The following is a 23,871-nucleotide window of genomic DNA, read 5'->3' on the forward strand; positions in this document are numbered from 1 at the left end:
TTAATTTTGCAAACTTCTTTCTATAGTGCATACTTGTGTTATAAGGGTATGTAGAGACAAGCCAAAGACCAAGACTCCTGGCTTGTTTCTTCTTTTTTCTTGTTCTAGTGCAGGATGGGGAATCTTTTTCTGCCGAGGGCCATTTGAATATTTATAACATCATTTGTGGGCCATATAAAATTATCACCGTAAAAGTAAGCATGCTATAGATTTATCAGATTTTGAGTCCTGCCTGTGGCTGCCTTGGCAGGGCTGAACTATATGATGTCATAGGGTTTATTACGCCCATGGGCTGGATGTTCCCAATCTCTGTTCCTGGGCAACAAAGACTAATAATGAGAGGAGAGTCCTCAAGGTGATGGGATGAGTCCACACTGACCTCTCTACGTGAGGATCTGGTAGATGTACACGTGTGTGCGTGCATACAAGTCCTCACGGTGGTGTTTTGTGAAGCCACGTCCACTCAGAGCAATTTATCACCACACTTCTGATCCTGTCATTTGCTATGAATATAATTTTAACTTTGTAAGGGATCTTCAGAAGGTTTATAGCAAAATGCAATTGAATGATAACATCCTTGTGAACTTTTTAAGCCACCTTGACAACACATTTAGAGAGATTTTATCTATAAGTTTGTTCCTCTGCATCTTCTTTTTTTGACACTTTTATTTGTCCTCTAGAGTTTTCCATATCCAGATTGTTCTCATTCAGTTTCCAGAGTGTTTAATATGTTCTTCTGGACATTCTGGAGATTATTCAGAAATGTAAAAATAGATCTAGCATATGACCCAGCCATCCCACTCTTGAGAATTTACCCAAAGGATGTGAAATCAGCATATGAAAGAGTTATTTGTGTCTCCATGTTTATTGCAGCTCAGTTCACAATAGCTAAGATATGGAACCAACCCAGATGTCCATCACCTGATGACTGTTTGAAGACAATGTGGTATATACATACATTGGAATATTGCTCAGCTATAAAAAGAATGAAATCCTGTCTTTTGCAAAATAAAAAATGGATGCAACTGGAGACCATTATGCTTATTGAAATAAGCCAGTTCAATAAAGACAAATATCACGTTTTCTCTGATGTATGCTAGTTAATCTAGATTATAAACAATGTATAGGAAATAAACGGACATCTTATTATTTGATTATTGCTTTTAGCCCTTGTCTATACTCTTGTAGAACAGTGGTCTTTCTATTTTCACTTGTTGAACATTATGGTTAGTGGTGCATTAAGCCTGTGATTATGAAGTAAATTGAAATTATATTATTATAAAAATTAAAGTACAAAAAAGGAAGGAAGGAAGAATGGGGGATTGAGGGAGGAAGGGAGTGAAGAAAGGATAGTTATCTTAGAATTATCTTAGAATCTATGAAATACGTGAAATTGTTATATTTATATTAAAATTATAAAAAAACAGTGTTCTTCTGTCTTTTGTATTTTCTGCAAATTAGTAGTTAGATCCAAATGTTTTATCAATTCAATAGATTATTTTGGTAAGACAGATTGGGCCATCCATTTTCCATAGGAAGATACACATAGTGTCTGGTACTCTCTCTCTCTCCCCTTCTCCCCAACTTCCTGAATGAGCAACAATTTTCAATCAGTGCTTGGTTCTTTAGTTCATTAGGGATTGCATAATGATGATATTCTCACTTAATTATGTATTTTCAGTTATTAACCGGTTACTTTCCTGCACTGTTTGGTTAAAACAGTGGGGGCAGTTTGTGTAGTAAAGGCACAACCAATACTTGAGTCTTTCCCTTTATTTACAAGTTTTTAGATAAATGAGTTGATTTCTTATCATCCCTCAAGAGACTAAAGGCTCCCTACTCTCTTAATTACTGTGGTGGTTATTGTATCTCTCATCTTGACTCAGTCAGCTGGTGAAACCATATTTCTGCGTATGTCTGTGAGAGTGTTTCCAGAAGAGATTAGAATTTGGAGCAGTAGACTAAGAAAAGAAGACCTCCCTTGCCATTATAGATTGGCATCCTCCAATTTGTTGAGGGCTCAAATAGAACAAAAGTATAGGGAAAGGTGAATTTTGATCTCTGAGCTGGGCCATCATAATTTTGTGCAATTGGAGCTACACACTGCTTGATCTCAAGCCTGTAGGCTTGGACTAGGTCTATAATATTGGCTTTTCTGGGCTTTAAGTTTGCAGATGGCTCATTGTGTGACTTCTAGCTTCCATAGTTGCATAAATTTCTAAAATAAATCTTTTTCTACTAATCTCTCTATAGATCCCAATGGCTTTGTTTCTCCAGAGAGCTTTGACTAATACAAATATCATTGGGAACTCCTGACATTTAAATGAATTTGGTGTATTTTCATCAATTGTACTTATTACTCTTATTGGCATATAGCTTTCCCCACTTTTGGCTAGTGCAAGGCCTCCACCAGTTCCTGAGTCCTTTTGTCATGATCTTAGTAGTCTTTGACAACTTCTCTGCTATCTGGTAAAAAAATGTTTTCCAGGTTTGTCTTCTTAATTTCCTGCTCATTTATCAAAATTTAAGAGGAAAGTGCAAATATTTGTTACTAATTTCTCTTCTTCTGCATGGCAAGGTTGAGTTTCAGTAGTTTCTTCATGGTTATGAACCTTCACAGGACAACTCAGAGGCACTGGCTTTGAACCTGAGTCTGCTACACAGAAGTGGAACTGTGTTGGACCATGCCTTTCTTCACTGACAATGTCCCAGGATCTTGTTTAAGCTACTTTATTGCCAGCCTTGGGCCTTGTAACCTGCAGTAAATAAACAGTTTCTTGCCATCTTATTCTCTAGCAGACATACCATTCCTCAACCTGAAGCCATTCATTATACATATTTTGCTCTGTAAGTGACTAATTCAGTGAATGGTAATGCTTTTCTTTTTCACTGACTGTATTTTCCCATCATCACTATGATGAATTACATCACCCGAAAGATATGTTCAAATATTAACTCTTTAATATTTCACAGCATGATCTTATTTGGAATAGTATCATTGCATATGTAATTAGTTAAATTAAGATGGGGTCATATCAAAGTAGGGTATGCCACTAATCCAATATAACCTGGATCTTTACAAGAAGAGGGAAGCCAATGTGAAGCATGAAGCTCAGGAAGAACACTATATGACTATAGAGGAAGAGTTCTGAGTGACACAGCTACAAGCCAAGGAATGCCCCAAATTGATGACCATCCCCAGAACTAGAAAGGGACGAGGGAGGATTTCATTCACAGTCTCAGGAAGTGTCTGATTGCTGATGCCTTGAGAGTTATATCCTTCAGAACTGTGAGAAGTAAATTTGCATTACTGTAAGCCACCCAGTTTGTGGTACTTTGTTACTATAACTCTAATGAATGAATACAGTTGGGGTGGTGTTACGGTATACTGGGATAAGTCACTGCCTGCAATGCCAGAATCCTTTATGGGTGCTGGTTTGAAACCTGGCTAATCCACTTCTGATCCAGCTCCCTGTTAATGTGCCTAGGAAAGCAGCAGAGGATGGCCCAAGTGCATGGGCCACTGTACTCATGTGGGAGGCAAAGATGAAGCTCCTGGCTCCTGGCTTTGGCTTGGCCAGCTCGGGATGTTACAGCCATTTGGGGTGGACCATCTCTCGTTCTCTCTCTCTCCCTTCCCCTAACTCTGCCTTTCAAATAAATAAAATAAATATTAAAAAATGAATACAATAATTTGTATCAGTGATGTACATGGACTAGTGTAATTATTCAGTCAGAAATAGAGTGTTTTTTAAAGATATATTGGGTTTAGTTTTATTTCTTTATTTTAAAATTTTATTTTATTTATTTTTTTTTTTTTGTCTCCTTGAAAGAGTGACAGAGTAAGAGAGGGAGTAAGAGAGGGAGACAGAGAAAGAGGATAGACTTTTCTTCCATCCACTGTTTCACTCCCTAAATGGTTGCAACAGCCAGGGTTAGACCAGGCTAAAGCAAGGAGCACAGGACACAATCCAGGCTCCTGCATGGGTGGCAGGGAACCAAGCACTTGAGCCATCGTCTATTGCCTCCCAGACTGCATTATAGGATAGCTGAAATGTAGGTAGAATAATGAAGACCCAGTTGCCATTCTGGATGGTATGTGGGCATCCAAGCTATGGCTCTTTGCACCTCAACCTTTTGTACCTCAGTACTAGTCCTCTACCCCCGATTTCTGCTTTTCAGATTAGAAAATAGACTGTTGGACTGCTCAGTCATGTTAGAATTTTCTAGTTTGCATTTAACATGGAGAATCTGATAATTTGGATCAAGCCTTTATTTAACTGATGGGGAAAGGGAAGCCTCAGGGAGGAAGACAATTTGCCCAAGATCACACAGTCATGGAGTGAAAGAAACAGAACCAGAACCCACATCTTTGGATGCATAGTTCAATGCCTTTTCCACTGCATACATTTGAGCCTTTTCAATTGTTGTTAAGTTATTTTTTTTTCTTATTCTCATGCTTTTTTTTTTTTTTTTCCATAGGACGGATAGTTTTCTGAGCTCTGTGCTATACTCCATTGACTACATGCACCGCATTGCATGTTATTGAAATTTCACTGCAGAGATGAAAAGAGGGGAAGAGAAAAAATCTGGAATCCGGTCATTTGCAATATAATGGAGGAATCTGGAAAACATCATGCTGAGTGAAATAAGCCAGTCCCAAAGGGACAAATATCATATGTTCTCCCTGACTGGTGACAACTAACTGAGCACCTAAAAGGAAATCTGTCAAAGTGAAATGGACACCATGAGAAACAATGACTTGATCAGCCCTTGTCCTGACTGTCGAGGAACAACTTACTATTTTACTCCTTTTATTATTTTTTGTTCTACTTAATACCATTGGTTGAGCACTTTAATTAACACACAATTATTCTAAGTCATCTAAATTTAACTGAAAAGTGATCCCTGTTTTACCCCATCATCTTTGTAACCCCTCTTTCTTTCCAGAGATCAGTGTGGCTTAAAGAAACTTTGTTTTACTTTGTTTCAAACTTTATTCCATTAACATTTAAAAAAAATTTTTTTTTAAAAAATTTTTGACAGGCAGAGTGGACAGTGAGAGAGAGAGACAGAGAGAAAGGTCTTCCTTTTGCCGTTGGTTCACCCTCCAATGGCCGCTGCGGCCAGCGCACCGCGCTGATCCGATGGCAGGAGCCAGGTACTTCTCCTGGTCTCCCATGGGGTGCAGGGCCCAAGGACTTGGGCCATCCTCCACTGCACTCCCTGGCCAGAGCAGAGAGCTGGCCTGGAAGAGGGGCAACCGGGACAGAATCTGTTGCCCCGACCGGGACTAGAACCTGGTGTGCCAGCGCCGCAAGGCGGAGGATTAGCCTAGTGAGCCGCGGCACCGGCCCTCCATTAACATTTAATTCAAGGCACTTTAATCAAAGGTGACAAAAATGGTGGCCCAAGGGATCAGAAATTAATTCTGAATCACAACTACTATACATATTAATATATATAATCACATTGATTTTGGCATATGGAAATTTTCACTGAGCCCACAGATCTTAACAATTGAATTAATTCTTATATGTTTTATCATGAAAAATGATATGGTTCTTTGAGTTCATATCTTTGACCAGGAATATTAGTTCTCTGTAAAGACACTTTGAAGCATATATATATGGTTTGTGAAATAATGTTCAGACGTAGAGAATTTCCATGGATGTTATAAAAAAACCAGTAAATCTCTATGATAACAATCAACTTTATTATTTACCAGAGCTTTCAAAATTCCTTTCTTCTCCTATTTCCTCTTCCTCACCTTTTTCCTTTCTTAGTTTATTGGGATATTACAAGTGGTAATTTCTAATAGAATTAAGTTTTTTCATTCATAAGAAATTTTAGATGAGTTTGCCTCTTAATGCAGTTTTCATAGAACACATAATGCTGTTGAGAAAGGTGAGGCAAGCAAGGAGGACTTAACATTTATGGAGCATCTCCTTGGGGCCAGATAGCTGCTAAGTGAGTGAGTGCTTTGCCATAGCTTCAGTAGTTTCATTGGTATTTGTTCCCTTTATTGGAGTTGGTTCCATGGATAACTCTGGTGGCTAAGATTTTGAAAACACTAAATCTCTGTGGGCACTTGATGTAGTGGTGCCATTTTGGATACCCATTCCTGAGTTAGAGTGCCTGGCTTTGAGTCCCAGCTCCACCTACCACCCAGTTTCCTGCTAATGCACACTCTGGAGGCAGCAGGTGATAGCTCAAGTGATCGGATCCCTACCATCTGCCTGCGAGACCTAGCTTGAGCTCCAGGTTCTTGGCTTTCCTCTGGCTTAGTTTCAGTGTTGCAGGTATTTGCTGAGTGAAAATCTCTCTCTGTATTTCAAATAAATAAGATAAATTTTAAAATATATATTAAAAAAAGCCCTGTATAGTAGGTGGGAGAGAGAAAGTAGAGCAGGTAGGCTCTGATTAGAAGAAGCTAACATGCAGCAGGCAATGAAAAACAGTAGGTAGAAGTCTGATTATGAGGCAAGACAAAGAAAGCAAAGTGTAGAACAGGAACTCTGAATTATAGCAGCCTGAGGCCATGTGGTGTACTGGGAAACAACTCCACATACTTCAAAAGGTCCTTAGGGCATTATTTTTATTCTCATCAGTTAACATTGAACTTTCATAGTCTACTGGGCACTGTTCTAATTGCAGGAGATACTAAGAAATATTTCAAACAGATTCTTTCCTAAATTTTACTTGATTTGGAAGGGAAATATTTCAAAAGGAGAAAAGTGAGTTTCCAGAACCTATGCAGTACTTGAAAGTTTGAGGTGGGGGGAATTGTGGAGAGCTAGATTGGTCAGGAAAGGTTACTATTCTTTGACTGACATTGGCCTTGTTATTTTAGGTGTGGTCATGTAAATGAGTTCTAGCCAACGATTCCATTTGTTCATATTATTCAATTAAAATTTAAACATTTATTTTCTGGGGCTGGCGCTGTGGTGTAGTAGGTTAAACATCCTCCTGTAGTGCTGGCATCCCATATGGGTGCCCATTCAAGTCCCAGCTGCTCCACTTCTGGTCCAGCTCCCTTTTGGTGGCCTGGGAAAGCAGTAGAGGATGGCTCAAGTGCTTGGGACCCTGCACCCATGTGGGAGACCCAGAAGAAGCTCCTGGTCCCTGGCTTTGGATGAGCTCAGCTCCAGCTGTTGTAGTCATCTGGGGAGTGAACCAGAAGATGGGAGACCTCTCTGTCTCTCCCTCTCTCTGTCTGTAATTCTGCCTCTTAAGTAATTAAATAAATCTTTAAAAAATTTCTTTTCAATCTATTTGAAAGGCAGAGAAACATACACACTGGGTGTGAGTGTGGAAGAGATAGATATTTAGATAGATAGATAGATTCACTACTCCCCAAATGGCCACATTAGCTTAGACTGGACCAGGCCAAGGCTAGGAGTTGGGAACTCTATCCAGATATTATATGTGGGTGGCAGTGACCTAGGTAATTGAGCCATCATCTGCTATTTCCCACAGTGTGCATTATAGGAAGCTAGATCTGTATAAGTGAGCTAGGACACAATGAAGCACTCTAATATGAGATGTGGACATCCTAAGCAGCCATGTATACAGGGTGTCAATTGCCAAACCTCAGTCACCAGAATATTAGCTACCATGATTTGTATCATTTTCATGCCTATGCCATAAAATCCTCCTCTGAATTATTCTCCTTACACCTTCTCTTTCTGCAGCAGTGACATTAGAAGTGAAGTGTTAAAGATATCAGAACCATCATATGGAAGAAGCCTGAGTTCCCAAGTCACAGCTCAGAGAGCCACCAAGTTATCAGGGGTGCCCAAATGGGACATTATGAGTGTAAGGAATAAACCTCTATTTTGTTAAAACTTTTGGTGTTTTTCTGTAATAGCAGCTTATATTACTTAACTAATACCTAGTAAGATTAGAACAGAATGTTGAAGTATGTGCAAGAGGCAGAAAATGTTGAGGGTATTTCAGACAGGCAGAATGACAGGAGAAGAGAACACAACATAATTAGTTGAAATGGAATATTAAAGAAAGGGATCAGAGAGTGTAGGAGTCTCAGTTTATGGAGGTTGAGATGTTTGGATCTGACTTTATTGCTGAGTGGCAATTGAAAAGATAAAGGGGTTAATATTATACTTAGGATAGTGAAAGTTTGTTGTTGTTTCAGTGGTGGTAAAGACATGTCATAAGAAGATTCATCTGTAGAAATGTGTGGAATGGATTTTTTGTGGATGAGGCCGGATTGTAAATGAGCTATCTGCCAGGAAACTATGTGTGAACACCTGGACTGGGTGATTCTGGAGGGCATGCAAGCAGAGGTTGAACAAATGGGACATTATCCACTGTGGCAGTGGATTACAAACTGTGGAAGCACTGACAAAGGAAAGAAGAAACATAACTCTGGGTCTGTATTTTAGGTCAAAACAGTGAGTAACCCTTGTAATAACCTGAGAAATAAGGCAAGAAGTGCATGTTGCTTAAGAAAGTAAAGCAGTATATAACAACTTTTAGAAATGTCACCATAAAAGTAGGTGACATAAAACACATCAACATATGGCATGCTCAACAAATACATTCTATCTTGCTGGGCACATGGTGAGACTATGTTTCCCAGCAGCCTTCCTTCCAGCAGGGGAAACACATGGCTGCATTTTATCTTAAGGATGGTGGGTGGGAATGGTATATACTGCTTCTGGGTCTGTTCTTAAAGCTCTGTGTTTGATTATCCAGTCTCTTTTCTGTGGCAATCTTGGAGGCTTCATGTTTCAAATGCTGAAATGTAATCTGGGAGAATTTTGAGTTATCACTTAGGTAAGAATTTTCCAGACTAGTCAATCAACTACACTGAAAGAAATCCCCTTAATCTGTGTGGTAAAAATAGCATTTTAAGTGTTAAAGTGATCATACAGATAGGATTAAGTGTTAAAATGATCATATAAATAGTATTAAGTGTTTAATAATAATAGATAAAGTTAAAAAGGGGTGAATGCTCCAACATGGGCAGCAGTCCACACAGCAGACTCATAGACTTTTGCTTTAAGTAGCATTCTGACCTCAGAATCAGCCCTTAAGGCTCCTGACCTGGATGAAAAGCCCATGAGAGCATTTCAGGCATGGAAAGCCAAGACATTGTGGCAAAAATTGTCCTACATGAAGAACCTCTGTGGGTGAGACCCCAGTGGAAAGAAGTGGTCATCAAAGAAGGATGTACTTTTCTCTGAAGGGAAGAGAGAACTTCCACTTTGCTTATGGCCTTGTCTAAGTACAGACAGAGTTTGTGGTCTCAAAAGGCTTCCATAGACTAGGCAGGTCATATCAAGAGCCTCAGGTGATCACTGACATCATATGTAAGAGTGTTAATTGTTAAATTAACAACAGGAGTCAATGTGCAGTAACTTCCCATGCAGGGAAGTCTTCAAAGAGTTGTATTATGAGAGTTAAAGGTAAAACTTATTTGCAAAGATTTATTTCATTTTAGTGTATTAAGTGGAGGATATTCTTATGTCTCATACATTTTAATTATGTCTAAATGTCCAACTTCATTGCTTGTTTTCTCAGGTGCTTCCTTAATTAATGATAAAACTTGCTCTGAATGATTTACTTTCTTTTAATGTATTAAGTAGAGGATATTCTTATGTCTCATAAACTATAGTTATGTCTAAGTGCTCTAAAAATGTATCATTTTTGGGTGCTTTAAAGTCAAGTAAATTTCTCAAAAAAAAGTGAAATTAACTTTGGGATACAGTGACTTTGAACAGCCCTTGTCTCGACTGTTCAACAGATTTTTTTGCATGTATGCAAATTGTTGAACTCTTTACTTAGTATAGAGTTGGTCTTCTGTGTATAAAGTTAATTGAAGATAGATCTTAGTAGAGAATAGGACTGGGAATGGGAGAGGGAGGAGGAAGTCAGTTGGGAGTGTGGGTGGGAGGATGAGTATGGTGGGAAGAATCACTGTATTCCTAAAGTTGTACTATGAAATACATGAAGTCTATATTCCTCAAATAAAAAGTTTCTTTGGAAAAAAAGAGAAATGAATCTTTATATTTTCTTAGTCATTGAGGTTGTAGGGTGAATTTTAAATAGTTGATGAAAAATGGAATTAAAATAAAAATATATTTTGGTGCAATTTTTTGAAATTCATGTATAGTTTTTTCATTGTATGCATTTTCCATGAATTTTTGAAGACTCCTTGTATATCCTGGTGGAATACCCTTCTGATAGCACTGTTCCAATAGGTTTTTATAATCAAAATATGTGAAACAATTTGGAATTGGACACCTCCTGTTTATTCTCATTCTTTTTGCATCCTAGTAATTACATTCTAGCCTTTTTGTTGGTTTTTTAAAAAGGAGAGTTGACAGTGTATTTTGACTCTGCCTTTTATTAAATATATTTTTGACAAAAATTCTACTTAATGGGTGAGAAAGGCTTAAAATAAGGAGAACTCATTTCACAGTATCTTGCCTGTGTTGGGGAATGTTGATAGATACAATTTAAGGCTTTTATTTAATCTTTATTTGACAGCCATATGACTTAACAATGCCACAATATCTCTCCAAAAGCACTAGAGATCTGAGCAGAGAAAGAGAACCTTGATCACGTTAAGAATTCTGGTTGTGCACTGAGAAGTTAAAAAACCTGGAACTTTAGCTGAAATGATTCTACCTCTTCTCTCTGCAGGTCTGTCTTCACATTTGAATGTTGGAGTCTGATGTGAGCACTAGTCAAAGAATAAATTAACTTCCAATGTATTTTCAAATCTTCATTATTATCCTCCTTGACAACTGTTGAGTAATGACAGGCATTGTATTATTCATCTTTTTGTTACTTTAACGAAAATACCAGAGGAGAGCTCCTTGGGCAGGAAAAGGTTTATTTTAGCTTAAGTTTGGAGGTTCATAGTTCAGGATCAGTTTGCTCTACTAGTCTAGCATCTGGAGCGGCTGGCCATGGAGGAGCAGGTGCAGAGAAGTGATCACATGGTGATGCAGGAAGCACAGTGAGAAGCTGGGCTGACCTCATCTTAAATAATCAGTCCTCTGGTGATAACTCCCTTCTGAAGCAAGCTCCCGATGTTCTAACCTCCCCTCTCCACACCTCTCAGACACCACAACTAGATCAAGTATCCACCATTAATACATTAACCAATAACATAAGACTTCGGGGTTTAAGCATCTGCATGAGTTTGGGGAGCCACATCCAGTTCAATGTATAATAGGTATCATTTTTAGTGTGGAAACTGTGGACTGATCTGATTTCTAGAAAAGATTGCTGACCTTTATTACTGTCTCTATGCTTTCATTGAAATGAAATTCTGGATGGATTGGAAGATGATAGCTATATACAATTTATATATTTTTCCCAAATAAAATTTATTGTTTTTATGATTCTACATATACTCCAAACATTTAAAAACTGAGGTAGTACAAGAAAGCCTACAAAGAGATATACCCTATAAGAAGAGAGATCTGTGCCTATATTTTGTAATATATCCTTTAAGCCTTCTCTACTCAAAAACAAAACAGACACATTACCCAAACACAGCCACTTTCCCATAAATAATATCACATCCAAGATATTTTTATAATTTAAATTTTCTTTCACAAGGGTGGCATGACTGTATTTGCATGTTAATAAATATAGAGTTATAAAATCATTTTAAATACTATAAAACATTCTTTGGTAGAAAAATACCACAGTTCATATTAGTAGCCTTCTGTTGATGGATATTCAGATTCTTTCCAGTTTTTCTTTTTTCTTTTTAAAGATTTATTTGTTTAAAAGAGTTTTCCAGAGAGAGAGAGAGAGAGAGAGAGAGAGAGAAAGAGAGGTCTTCCATCTGTTGGTTCACTCCCTAATTGCCTGCAATGGCTAGAGCTGCACTGATCCGAGGCCAGGAGCCAGGAGCTTCTTGTGGGTCTCCCACATAGGTGCAGGGGTCCAAGGCCTTGGGCAATCTTCTACTGCTTTCCCAGGCTATAGCAGAGAACTGGATTGGAAGTGGAGCAGCTGGGTTTTGAACAGGTGCCCATATGGGATGCTGGCACTGCAGGTGGTGGCTTTACCAGATACACCAGAGCGCCAGCCCCCCAGTTTTTCACTATTATAAGTAATGCTGCCATGAACTGATCCTTATTTATGTTTTAATTTGTGAGAGTATAATTGCTAGGGGGAAATTACTGGGAGGAAGATAAGCACAATGAATATTTTTAAGTTTAATATTACTAGAAGGAAAATATATCTTTTATGCTGAAGACACTGGAAAAATAGTGGAAAGAAAGGTGCTTAAATTTATTTATTTGTTTTTATTTATCTGAAATGGGGGAGAGAGGGAGAGAGAAGAGAAAGAGAAAAGAGAGAGAGGTCTCCTATCTTCCATCTGCTGGTTGACTCCCCAAATGCCCTCAACAGCCAGGGCTAGGCCAGGCAGAGGCCAGGAGTCCAGAACCCAATTCAGGTCTTTTATGTAGGTAGCAAACATTCACCTACTTGAGCCAGTACCTGCTGCCTCCTAGGGTATCAGTCAGCAGGGAGCTGAGCCAGGACTTGAACCTAGGCTCCGATATGGAATATGGGAGTTCCAATGGCAGGCATCTTAATTGCTGTGTCAGATACCCACCCAAGATGATTATCTTTAAAGGGAATGAAAGAAGTTTACTCTTCTATTCCACTAAGAATACCTGAGAACTTCCTGAAGTAGGTGATAGAATTTTGTTGCTCCAAAGATCATAACGGTCATTCTGTGGGTCTACCAAAACTTTCTCTCTCCTGGAATCTTGTTTTCTAGTGTATGACAATCTCTAGTGTATCAGGGATTTATTCATTTTACTTTATTTTATTTTTTTCATTTTATTTGGAAGTCAGACAGACTTTATTTGAAAGACAGGGAGAGATACAGAGAGGGAGAGATATCTTCCATCCTCTGGTTCACTCCCCAGAAGCCTGCAGTAGTCAGGGCTGGGCCAAGTTGAAGCAAGAAGCATTAAATCAATCAGGGCCTTCATCATGACTCAGAATCTCCTTCAGAGTGGCAGAGACCGAAGTACTTCAGCCTTTGCTGCTGCCTCCCAAGGTTTACATTAGTAGGAAGTGGGAATCATAAATGGAGCTGGGATTTCAACCAAGGAACTCCCATATGGGATGTGGATGTTGCTAGCTGCATCTTAACTGCTTAACAGCCACAAATTTATTAATGAATGGAAGATGTGAATTTAGTGTGGGTGGCAACGAGAGGGAGGCTTTGTTGGAGTAGACTCATGCCACAGCCCATTTATATTGCATTTACTTCTTCTCTTGCTCTTCGCCAGAGTCTTTCACAATACCAATTCTGTTGAGGTGCCCACTTGGTTTCCATCTGGCTGCTTCACAGATATTTTATTCCCACGCCCATGCTGAAGAATATGATAGCGTTTGATGTATATACTTATCTCGTTCCTCAGCCTTGCATTAGATAAGTATTCTGAAAAGCCAAATTGGAAGAAGTTTTCATTCTAGGGTTGAGAACACAGGCTCTGGAGTCTGTATTAGCCAGGGTGACCCTAAGAATATGCTATGGTAATAACAAATACAAAATGACACATCTCCGGAGTCCTTGGGAATCCACACAACAAAGGCTTGTTTCTTGCTTTTAGAAAGTCTGAGTCACGTCTCGGGATTCCTCACGGCAGCTGTCTTCTGCATGCTGCCCATGGACTCCAGCTCTCTACTTTGAGACTGTGCCTCCTCAACTCATGGTTTCCAGGTTGCTGCTCTTAAATGCCTCCCATCGGAAGAGACATCCATCATTTTCCTTTGCTCATACCCTGTTCTGTATACAACCCGTTGGCCACTTGACCTCAGCCGATGACGTGGAGTCTGGGGAATGCAGAGTGGCACACAGAGTATTTGGTTGGCGCCTCTGTCTGGGCTTGGCAGACCTGGTATCTCTCCATAGTTCTGCTTCTTGGCAGAACTCATGGCAAGCTTGTTAATGTTTCATACCTTGGTTTTCTCATTTGTGAAATGGGAATCCAGAATGTCTCTTCTGTATGCTATTGAATAAAGTAATACACAGACAGGCCAGAAGCAAGTTTTCAGGGGAAAGAAAGATAGCTTTTAACAATTGTATTGGTGCACCTGCCCTAGGTAGCAAATATAATTACTAAGCAGGTCTTGAACTGATACAAAGGATGTGTTGTAGGAATTCAGAGGGGAGATAGCTCACTCTCAATGACCTTGGGAAAGGAAAGCTTCATGATGAAGAAGGCACATGAACAGAGTTCTGAAAAATTTGCTGCGGTTCCTTTAAATCCCTGGGGGAGAAAACAACATTGGAGAGACTGGAGCATCAGGGGTTAGATAATTAGTGCTGAGGTGACTTCAGGGTGTTGTGACCTGAAATAAAAAACAAATGACGAGGAAGCTGATATTCATCACAAGTCAGTAGTCTGTGCTTCATGTACAAAGACTTCAGACTTCAGTCCTGCCTTTTTTTTTTTTTTTCCTCATAATTATGAGCTGTGCTATTTGGCTGGGAGGGGAACGCATCCATCTGAGTTAAGACTGTGTCAGGTTTTGACCTCCTCATTCCTGAGGTTGGGGAGTGAAGCAGTCCTGGAAGGGCGAGGCCAGCTCTGTGGCAAGAACTTGAAACTCGTGGAGTGAGATTTATTTACACCTCTTCAAAGAAAGAGGGCTTTTCTGAACTTGGCTATGGGGACAGAGGAGAATAAGAAATTTCTCTGCTTCTGGAACCAGCCCAGACTCTAGCTCTTTTTATCCTCGATTTCAGAGCTCAGCTTCTGACACCTGCTTGTCCTTTGATTTGGAGACTTGTGAAGTCTCACCTCTTCAGTTTGCTCCACTCATCTTCCCCGGCAGTTCATGGCCTTCTCTGTTGTCCTGATCTTGAGGCTTCCTACAACTTTTGGTGAGAAGCTCCCTTAGTTGACTCCTGCTTCAAGGGACCCTTTTGACCAACCACAGGGTGGCTTCCCTTCTGGCTTGATCCCAGGAGGCGCTAGTCTGTTGGGAGGACAGACTGAAGCCAGGCAGTGTTGTGTGGTAGTTAACAGTGAATGCCATAGAGCCAGGCTGTCTGTGTCAGAATCCTGTGTCAGCCACTGTCTGAATAACCTGGTGCAATTCCCTCAGCCTCATTGTACCTCAGTTTTCTCATTTGAAAAACAGGGATAATAATAATAGTAATCAGCCTCATGGGGTTGTGATGATTAAAAGAGGCTTAAATTAAATGAGTAAAAGTGTTTAGAACTGTGCTTGGCATATAGAAAGTGCTTAATGATTTTCATCTATTGTTATTTATTATTTAGGATAAGAGCTCCCGGGAACACCAGGAAAGAAGCAATTAGTTTGACCCAGGAGAACCAAGAACTGCTCCCTAGAAATGATGATACTTGAAGAGAATTTTGATTATGAGTAATTTCCCAGAGGTTGGGTTGGAGGATGCACCATCTGAGAGGGAAAGACTTGTGCAAAGGCTCAGGCAAAAGACATAAACAAGGATGTGCACCATGCATGGACCTTTGGATTATGGCAGGTGGGGATAGGAGAGACATGGCAAATGATGAAGCTGGGCGGCTGGGGCAATGAGAAACAGGGAGAGATTTTAATGCTTAACTGTAAGCTGATATTTTCCTAGGCAGCAGGAAGCTGAAGTAGGACTTTATGCAAGGAAGTGATTATGATCAGGTCTGTAAGATCACACTGGCTGTGGCATGAAAGATGGATTGCAGCAGGCTGGAGTGCTGGCAGTGAGTCCTTTTGAAGAGGCTATTTTATTAATCCATGGGGAGAAATCATGTGAGAGTTTTACAAAATGGGCCATTAATGACTGCTCTCTCCTTCTCTTTATCCTAATGGATTACTGGCTAGTGTATGAGGTGTTTATTTTTTATTTTTATGTTTTATTTTTCTTTGCCCAAAAGCACAACACAAAAAAGCAGTCCTTCTTACATTAATAATTTGCAGCATAAATCCCACTCCTTGCTTTCTCTCCACCCACTCGCTGTATTAGCCAACATGAAAGCCTTTCTGCGGCCAATACGTTTTAATGGGTTAAAATGTATTTGACACAGTACTGTAGCTTTAAGTATTCATGAGCTTCAAGTTGTCCCAGAATTTAGTCCTTCCCTGCTTCACTTGTCACACCATTAACAATATCCCTGGGTGAGTGACCTAGGGTTAAGGATTAAGTTTAAAAACTGTCTTGTCATTTTTCTGCTTGCATTGGTTGGATTTAGACTGACTTTTCATTAAATATTTAATTTTATTTGGTTTGCTGCAGGGTGAAGTCTAAAAGAACACTGAATAGTCTTTTTGCACAGTTTGCCTATAATTCTTGTTATTCTCAAATGGAAGGACCCTTTCTTCTGATATGTAGTTATTTCAAGCATTTTACTCGCATATGCTCTACCTCAGGTAGAGTTATGTTCTGTATAGATTTAACCCATCAAGAGCTTTGTGTAGGTCGAGGAGTGTGTTCAGTTGAAATTCTAGATCACATTTCCCTTCTGGATATTCCCTTCGTTTATAAAGCTCATGTTCTTTTCCCTTGCTCTGAACCTCCTGAAAAAGTAGCAAAGCTACCTGTGGTTTTTGAAATTCCTTCTTATTAGAGGAGCTGGGACAAACTAAAAAATTGAAGAAAACTATGGCAGAGATTTTCTCCAAACATATTTTTGTATAGCTGAGGAAGACTCTGTTCATTAGTAATTTAAAAAAACTGTTAGTGCTGAATAAAAGTGTTTTTGAGTTGATCAGTTCTCTCTTATTTGAAACATTCTTCTTCATTGAGCGAGCCTTAGCAATGATTAATAGAACTTGAAGAGAACTCAGATTCTCCTTTCCTTTCTCTTTTCAGTTTGGGTGTTCAGAGTAAAGGAAGACAATGGGTGCCCCATGACAAGATGATTCTTCCTGAGGCACTAATTTGTATCGTGAAATGATTGCTAACCCAATCCCACCCCTTCTCTGTGGATTGCTAGATTTTTCAGTGTTTTCTGGGGGAGTCCTCCAGCTGCCGCTTGAGAACCTTCTTCACTAAGGCTCCTTTGTGAATGTCTCTGATTGTTTCAGAAAGGCCTAAAGAATTTAAAGATGTTCATTGTCAAAGCCATGAAAAGTCTCACTTACATATTCTTTCCTTTATCTGTCTCATCATCTTCCTTTATGGAAGGATTCTCTGCTTATGTGTGGTCTGGTATCCTCTGAGGATTCTAGAGAAATATGAGCGCTGTCTGCAGATGTTCAGTACTAGACAGCCATCAAGTGGAGGAGGGATTTAACATACTTGGTAGGCAGCTCTGGGTGACAGTAGTAGGATAAGTGGGTAAAAATAATGTCAGGAGACAAGCATTTCCCGCTGTGTTCTGCAGATCTATGGAACGCTAATGGGTGCTGGCTTTTCAGTTGGAAGGTTACAGGGTTAAGTAAGTTAGGAAATTCTGTGTTCGTGCTGTTGAACAGATTTATTTATCAAAGTTAATGAGTGTTTGAAGTATCTAACAGGAATATAAAATATTCTTATTTGATCATAGAACACTTTTCATGAAGCAGATCAAAGGACAGATGCTTCTCAGTTACAGCATTAAGAAAATGCTCTGGTGCTAACATAAAAATAAAATTTGCCACTGTAAGTTAGAAGCCTTAGATGTAAATTGTAGTTGCAATCAAATGCAGTAGAACCCTATACACAAATATAAACAATTTGGAATTGAGTTTATTTGTAAGATAAGAAGTAGAACTGAATGTTTTTGAGGTTGATACTGGCTTTAAATTGCTACGGATGGCCACAGGATGGGCTAAGCAATCCTCCCACATATTGAAGTGTTCATCTGAATTAGATGCCACTGGATGAACACATGCTGCTTTTTAAGCATTTACCATCAGACTGTTTCCAGAACCTTACCAGGAACGATCTTTTAGATATGTCTCCTCTGAATTTGTGCATGGCATTGTCATTACCACTATTATCTTGCTTGTAAAATAAAACTAATTAACAGTGCTGACTTTACTGACAGGTATTTAAGATTTATTCCATTTACTAAGTGATAAATATTGGTTCAAGATATATGTAACCTTATTTTAATAAAGTTAATATGGTGGCGATCTTAAAGTTAGTACAAGAATGATAAGGGTGATATGGTGACTCCTTTCAGGTTACAATTTCAAAGGCTAGTAGAGTAGGTGTTGTAACATCCAAAGGAGTTGAAAACTAAGTATTAGAGTATATTTCAAGCTAGATTCTACCCTGCCATATGTAATGGCCTTTTAGAAAGAGAAAAGGACAAGGGAAATAAATCTTTTATAACAAAGACATTTTATCTATTTATGGAAGTAAGTGCAACTCAAAGTGCTTCTTAAGTGATATTTAAAAACATTTTTGGTAACAGGGAATAAATGAATATGTTTAATTTGGGTCTAAAGAAATTTGAATAGCCTGGAATGATTAAATATTTTAGAGGTAAATATCAAGTATTACACCCAGGTAAAAATATTTTTCAGTACAGAAAAAAGGGAAATATCAACGCTCTTGCATTCAGTGTATGTGTCTATGAGGGAATAATTTCAATCAGCAGTGAGTACCATAAATGTTCTGTGGTTACCAACAGAGTAAATGTGCACTTAAATTGCAAGTAGAAGTTTGGTAGATGAGGAAAAGAGATAATAATCATGTTCAGCCCACCATTAAGAAGCTACTAAATAGCATGAAAGATTGGGGCAATCTCAGAATGTTCAGAAGAAAGGGACCAGATTTATGAAGGGAATTTAAATTGTGCCATAGGAAAATAAAATCTCATGAGGTACTGAAACTTGGGAAAAACAAACCATTATGGAACATGACACTTGTTTTTGGATAGTTGGAGGGTCATCAGATATATGAATGGTTGGGCTCTCCGGGCTTCAAGAGGTGGAATTTGATCAGCAGGTATAAGTTCTCAGGTTTCAACTCTTTTCAAAGTGTTCTGACAGCCAGAGATGTTCAGAAATGCAATGAATTGGCACAAGAGGTGGTGAGTTCCTGGTTACGGATGCTTCCATAGTACATAGTTAAGCTTTGAGAAGTAGAAGGACTGGAACACACAAATAATCCCTTTTAATTGTGAGATTATGGGCTTTTAAGTCTTGCTGAAGTACACTAATGAATTCCTGCAAATATATGAAAATTAAAAATTAAAAATAATAATGGGCACAAATTTATGTAAAATTACCATTGGGCTGGGTGTATGAATCTATTCCTGGGCATCGTCTAGCTTTGCTGAGAAATTTTCATTTATCCATTTTACAGTTGTCCAAAAACCCACATCCATTGGTAAATTTGAAAACAGATTAAGGGTATGTGAACCAGAGTCTGGAAGTACCACTAGAGAACTGCTTTGCTATATAGCCAAATAAATCAGCAACCTGGTGTCTTCTACTTATGATATTAGGATATCATAGCACTGGAATAACTCAATAGAACCTTCAGTTTTTTAAAGCAAGTCCTTAAGTTTTAAACATCTGTATGTACCAGGCAAGTACTGCATTGAGGATGGCCTTGCTTCACAGAGTTATATAGAGAGAGCAGTTTTTATTCATTATTTCTTTGGAACTGATCTTCAATCCAATATACCAAATATTTCTATTCACTATTCTAAAGCCAAAGACTTTGTTCAACTAAAGCATTTCATAATGCTCTGATATACTTGAGAAAGGTCTCTTCTGTAAACCATTTGTGAGGTTTACAAAAGAAAACACACGACTGATTCCTAGATGAAAACACTGAGACAGCAAGACTAGTTTTTGTTGAACTGGCTGCATTGATTTATAGTCAAATACAATAAATATTATGGTTATAAAGCTTATATTTACGAATGTTTTGCAACCTGGGAAGGCAAGTAGCTAACCAATAATTCTCCCTGTGTGCTTTAGATAGGCCTGGTTTGCCTGTCCATAATAGGTCATGAGTGGCTTTCCAAAGAATGTGAAGTGAAAGTTGAGTAAATGCAGACTTTTGATGGGAGCAGTGTCTCCTAGATGAGCATCAGGGAGGTGTTTCAGAATTTCACCCCAGGAACATACTGTCTATTCACAAATGTTCTTTCCTACCTGACTTCCTCCTTCTTCCATTTTCTCTCTATAATAAAACTGGTATCACCAGTTTTTATTTTTTTTATTTTTTTTATTGTCACAAACCTTAGGACTCAGTTGCAGAAAATTGTCACTCATCCATGATTCCTAATTCACTTCTTTCTCATCTTTCCAATGATTAATGATTATTGTTTTATGTTTTATGTTTTTCACTTGTTTTTATATGCATGCTGGTAGTATATATTTCTTCAAACTATTTATAGGAATAGGCATAATCCATATTACCTATACTTTAAAGATATTTAAGTATCACTTCTCAGCCTTTTGGCTAAGATCAAGTGTAGTATCTATTCTTATCAGTTTAAAGATATTCAGGCCAGAAGATACCATTATATGAAACTGCTGTCTTTGTACTTCTCAATTTTAGTATTTCACACCACAGAGTTAGGCTTGATTATAAGGAAATATCTTATATTAAATTATTAAATATGATTTAACACAAAGTTGGGTACCAACTGCTGAGTGTTTTCATATTAGGTAGAACTTTCTCCCACTTTCTCCCTGTGCCCCATGATAAACATAAATAACTACCTAATTCTGCCTAAACTTTCAAATTTAGGGAACTACTCCTTCTAGACTGGTCCAGAGATGTTGAAGAGGGACATATGGGGTATGAAAAAAGAGAGCAAGAGCGAGAGTGCGAGAGAGAGAGATGGTTTGGTGTTTCCCTTCTTTTACTATTGGGAGTCTATCATTTTCCTTAACATACTTCTGTGAATCCTATGGGGTTGGCTCCTTTCCACAGAAGAGTCTGGGTGGCCCATGTATCAGATGCTTCCTCATAGGGTTTGAGTGGGAATCAGGTTGACTTTCAACACTTGGAGAACCCTTGAATAAAGATTCTGAATATTTCAGACTGAGTTGCTTTTTATTTCATTGTTTAGGGACCTGTAGCTGTTGGGTAATTATTCCTCAGAATTTAATTTTTTACCAGGGTCACTGTAGCATGAAAGTTTTCCCTCTATATTAGATTTTGTGGTGGTAGGGGGAGCATATTTGTAAGGATAATTTGATTTGGATTTATCTATTGTAATGGTAAAGCAGACTCAAAAAATTCTTTGATCATCTATGTGTTGGAGGGTTTGGACATTAAATGCCAAATAAATCTGAGAAGTCATTTATATAATGTTCAGAGTAATCTCAATTTAAGATGTATTTGAGTTTTAGTAGGTGCAGTTTCCCAAGATCATCAGAATTGCCTCTACCTATTTTTATGAGTTCCATTTCTCAGAGAGGAAAAATTATTGGCCAGCAGATGATGTGGACCATATCTTCTGTCCTTGCTGCTGATTTTGGTTTCTCCCATACTCCTTTCAATGTTAGGGTCATCATCATCTTAGATTTGTCCATCTACCCGTTGTTCTTCTGCCCCTTCTTCCTTCCAATTTCCCCACTGAATCAGTCAATATACACCTTCTACATACATATCAGGCAAAATATTAGGTGCAGGGGTTAACATAGTTGACATTTAATTGCTATGAAAATGTAAAGAAGGCGGAGGGGGAGCCAAGATGGCGGAATAGTGAGGTTGCACACTGATAGTCTGGGAAAAGATAGTTTAATAAAAGTGGAGTTGCTGTAGTTTCAGGGAAAGGCTCAGGGAAAAAATTGCAGAGGAAACTCTTCCGGATCTAGTGGATGTGACACGGAGGACCTACAGGGAGAGTAAGGATGCCCACGGCTTGGGAGCCCAGCCTTGGAGTTTATGCACCAGTGCTGGAAGGGGAGGTGAGGCGAAACCTCAGTAGCCCAAGACATCGGCAGGGAAATGGCAGGAAGAGCCTAGAGTGAACAAGGCTTGAAGCCTCTCTGGGGAAAGTTTACCAGGCTAACTAGAGGAGAGAAAAATAAATAAATAAATAAATAAATAAATAAATAAATAAAAGGGACCAGCAGGGAAACGAGCCTCTCTCTCCACTCAGCTTACAAAGGCAAGCAAGACAAAGAGCAGGCGCCACTTTAGACATACGTAAAGCGGCACACACCATCAGCCAAGCAGAAAAACCTGACTCTGGTGGGGAGAAGTAACAGGAGGTTAGGACCTAGTGAAGGTGTGGAGCTAATGAACTGAGACTGTGAAAATCTGAGGGTGTGGAAAAGAACTCACAAGTACACAAACTCGGTAAACTTGGCAACCTGGTGGGAGACTGCAGGGAAATTTGAGATCTCACGGAGTACTGCATAGACCCTTTGTGTGGTCCTTGGGGCAGAGCAGACAAATATTATACCCAAAGGGGCCAGATTTCATACATTGACTACCCTCAATTCCATTCAGCTATGCGGAATTACTTCCCTTCTGAGTTAAAAGAGAGAGAGAGAGAGAGAGAGAGAGAGAGAAACCTGGGTGATTTACCTTTGACACACCCTTAACCCTGAAGAACCAAACAGAGCTCTCTGGCCATACCCATCACATACCTCTAAGGATCCATCAAAAACAAACAGTCCACTTAATCTAGAGTCATAGTATAATGAGAAAAACCACTACAATGAAGAAACCAAAGAACATCTCCACAATGCCAAGCAACAAACACAGAAACCGAGGAAACAAGAACAAGGAAGACACTATGATGCCCTCAAATGAACAAGACATCCCAAACCAAGATTATGAAGATGATGAGAGAGAAAAAATGCAAGAAACAGATTTCAAAAAATTGATAAGAACATTAAGAAGTTCTCAAAAACAAATTCTTGAACTACAGAAATCCTTACTGGACAGGATAGAAAATCTCTCTCATAAAAATGAAATCTTAAGGAGGAATCAAAATGAAATGAAGCAACTAGTAGAACATGAAACTGTGATAGTGAAGAGAAATCATAATGAAATGAATTCAATAGATCAAATGATAAACACACATTTGATGACCCTCCTTCTGCTAAGGCAGCTATTGACTGGTTTGATGGAAAAGAATTCCATGGCAATATCATTAAAGTGTCCTTTGCCACCAGAAGACCTGAGTTCATTAGAGGTGGTGGAAGTGGAGGTGGGCAGCGAGGCCGTGGAGGATACAGAGGCCGAGGAGGCTTTTAGGGGAGAGGTGGAGATCCCAAAAGTGGAGACTGGATTTGTCCCAATCTGTCATGTGGAAATATGAATTTTGCATGAAGGAATTCTTGTTATCAGTGCAATGAGCCTAGACCAGAGGACTCTCGTCCCTCAGGAGGGGACTTTCGGGGGAGAGGCTATGGTGGAGAGAGGGACTACAGAGGTTGTGGGGGCAGAGGTGGAGACCGAGGCGGCTATGGTGGAGACAGAAGTGGGGGTGGCTATGGTGGAGACAGAAGTGGTGGCTATGGTGGATATAGAAGTGGTGGCTATGGTGGGGACAGAAGTGGGGGTGGCTATGGTGGGGACAGAAGTGGTGGCTATGGTGGAGATAGAAGTGGAGACAGAGACCAGGAGAAGCACCTGGCTCCTGCCATCGGATCAGCGCGGTGCGCCGGCCGCAGCGCGCCGGCCGCAGCGGCCATTGGAGGGTGAACCAACGGCAAAGGAAGACCTTTCTCTCTGTCTCTCTCTCTCACTGTCCACTCTGCCTGTCAAAAAAAAAAAAAAAAAAAACAAAAAAACAAAAAAACAAAAAAAAAAACAAAAAAGAAGTGGAGATAGAAGGCGGGGATTGAGGAAGTGGTTATGGTGGCGACCGAGGCGGTGGCTATGGCGGAGACAGAGGGGGCTATGGTGGAGACTGAGGTGGCTATGGCGGAGATCGAGGAGGCAGCTATGGTAGAGATTGAGGAAGTTATGGTGGAGAC

At 39.4% G+C, this 23,871-nt stretch overlaps 2 pseudogenes; both read left to right on the forward strand.

Moving 5' to 3' along the window:
* Positions 1–287: 287 nt before the first annotated feature.
* Positions 288–23,647, forward strand: LOC149127062 (uncharacterized; annotated as a pseudogene).
* On the forward strand, positions 20,367–20,498 carry LOC127483116 (U2 spliceosomal RNA; annotated as a pseudogene).
* Positions 23,648–23,871: the final 224 nt, after the last annotated feature.

Source organism: Oryctolagus cuniculus, chromosome 4, assembly GCF_051225735.1.
Source record: "Oryctolagus cuniculus isolate XC-2025 breed Fujian yellow rabbit chromosome 4, ASM5122573v1, whole genome shotgun sequence".
NCBI classification, from domain to species: Eukaryota; Metazoa; Chordata; class Mammalia; order Lagomorpha; family Leporidae; genus Oryctolagus; species Oryctolagus cuniculus.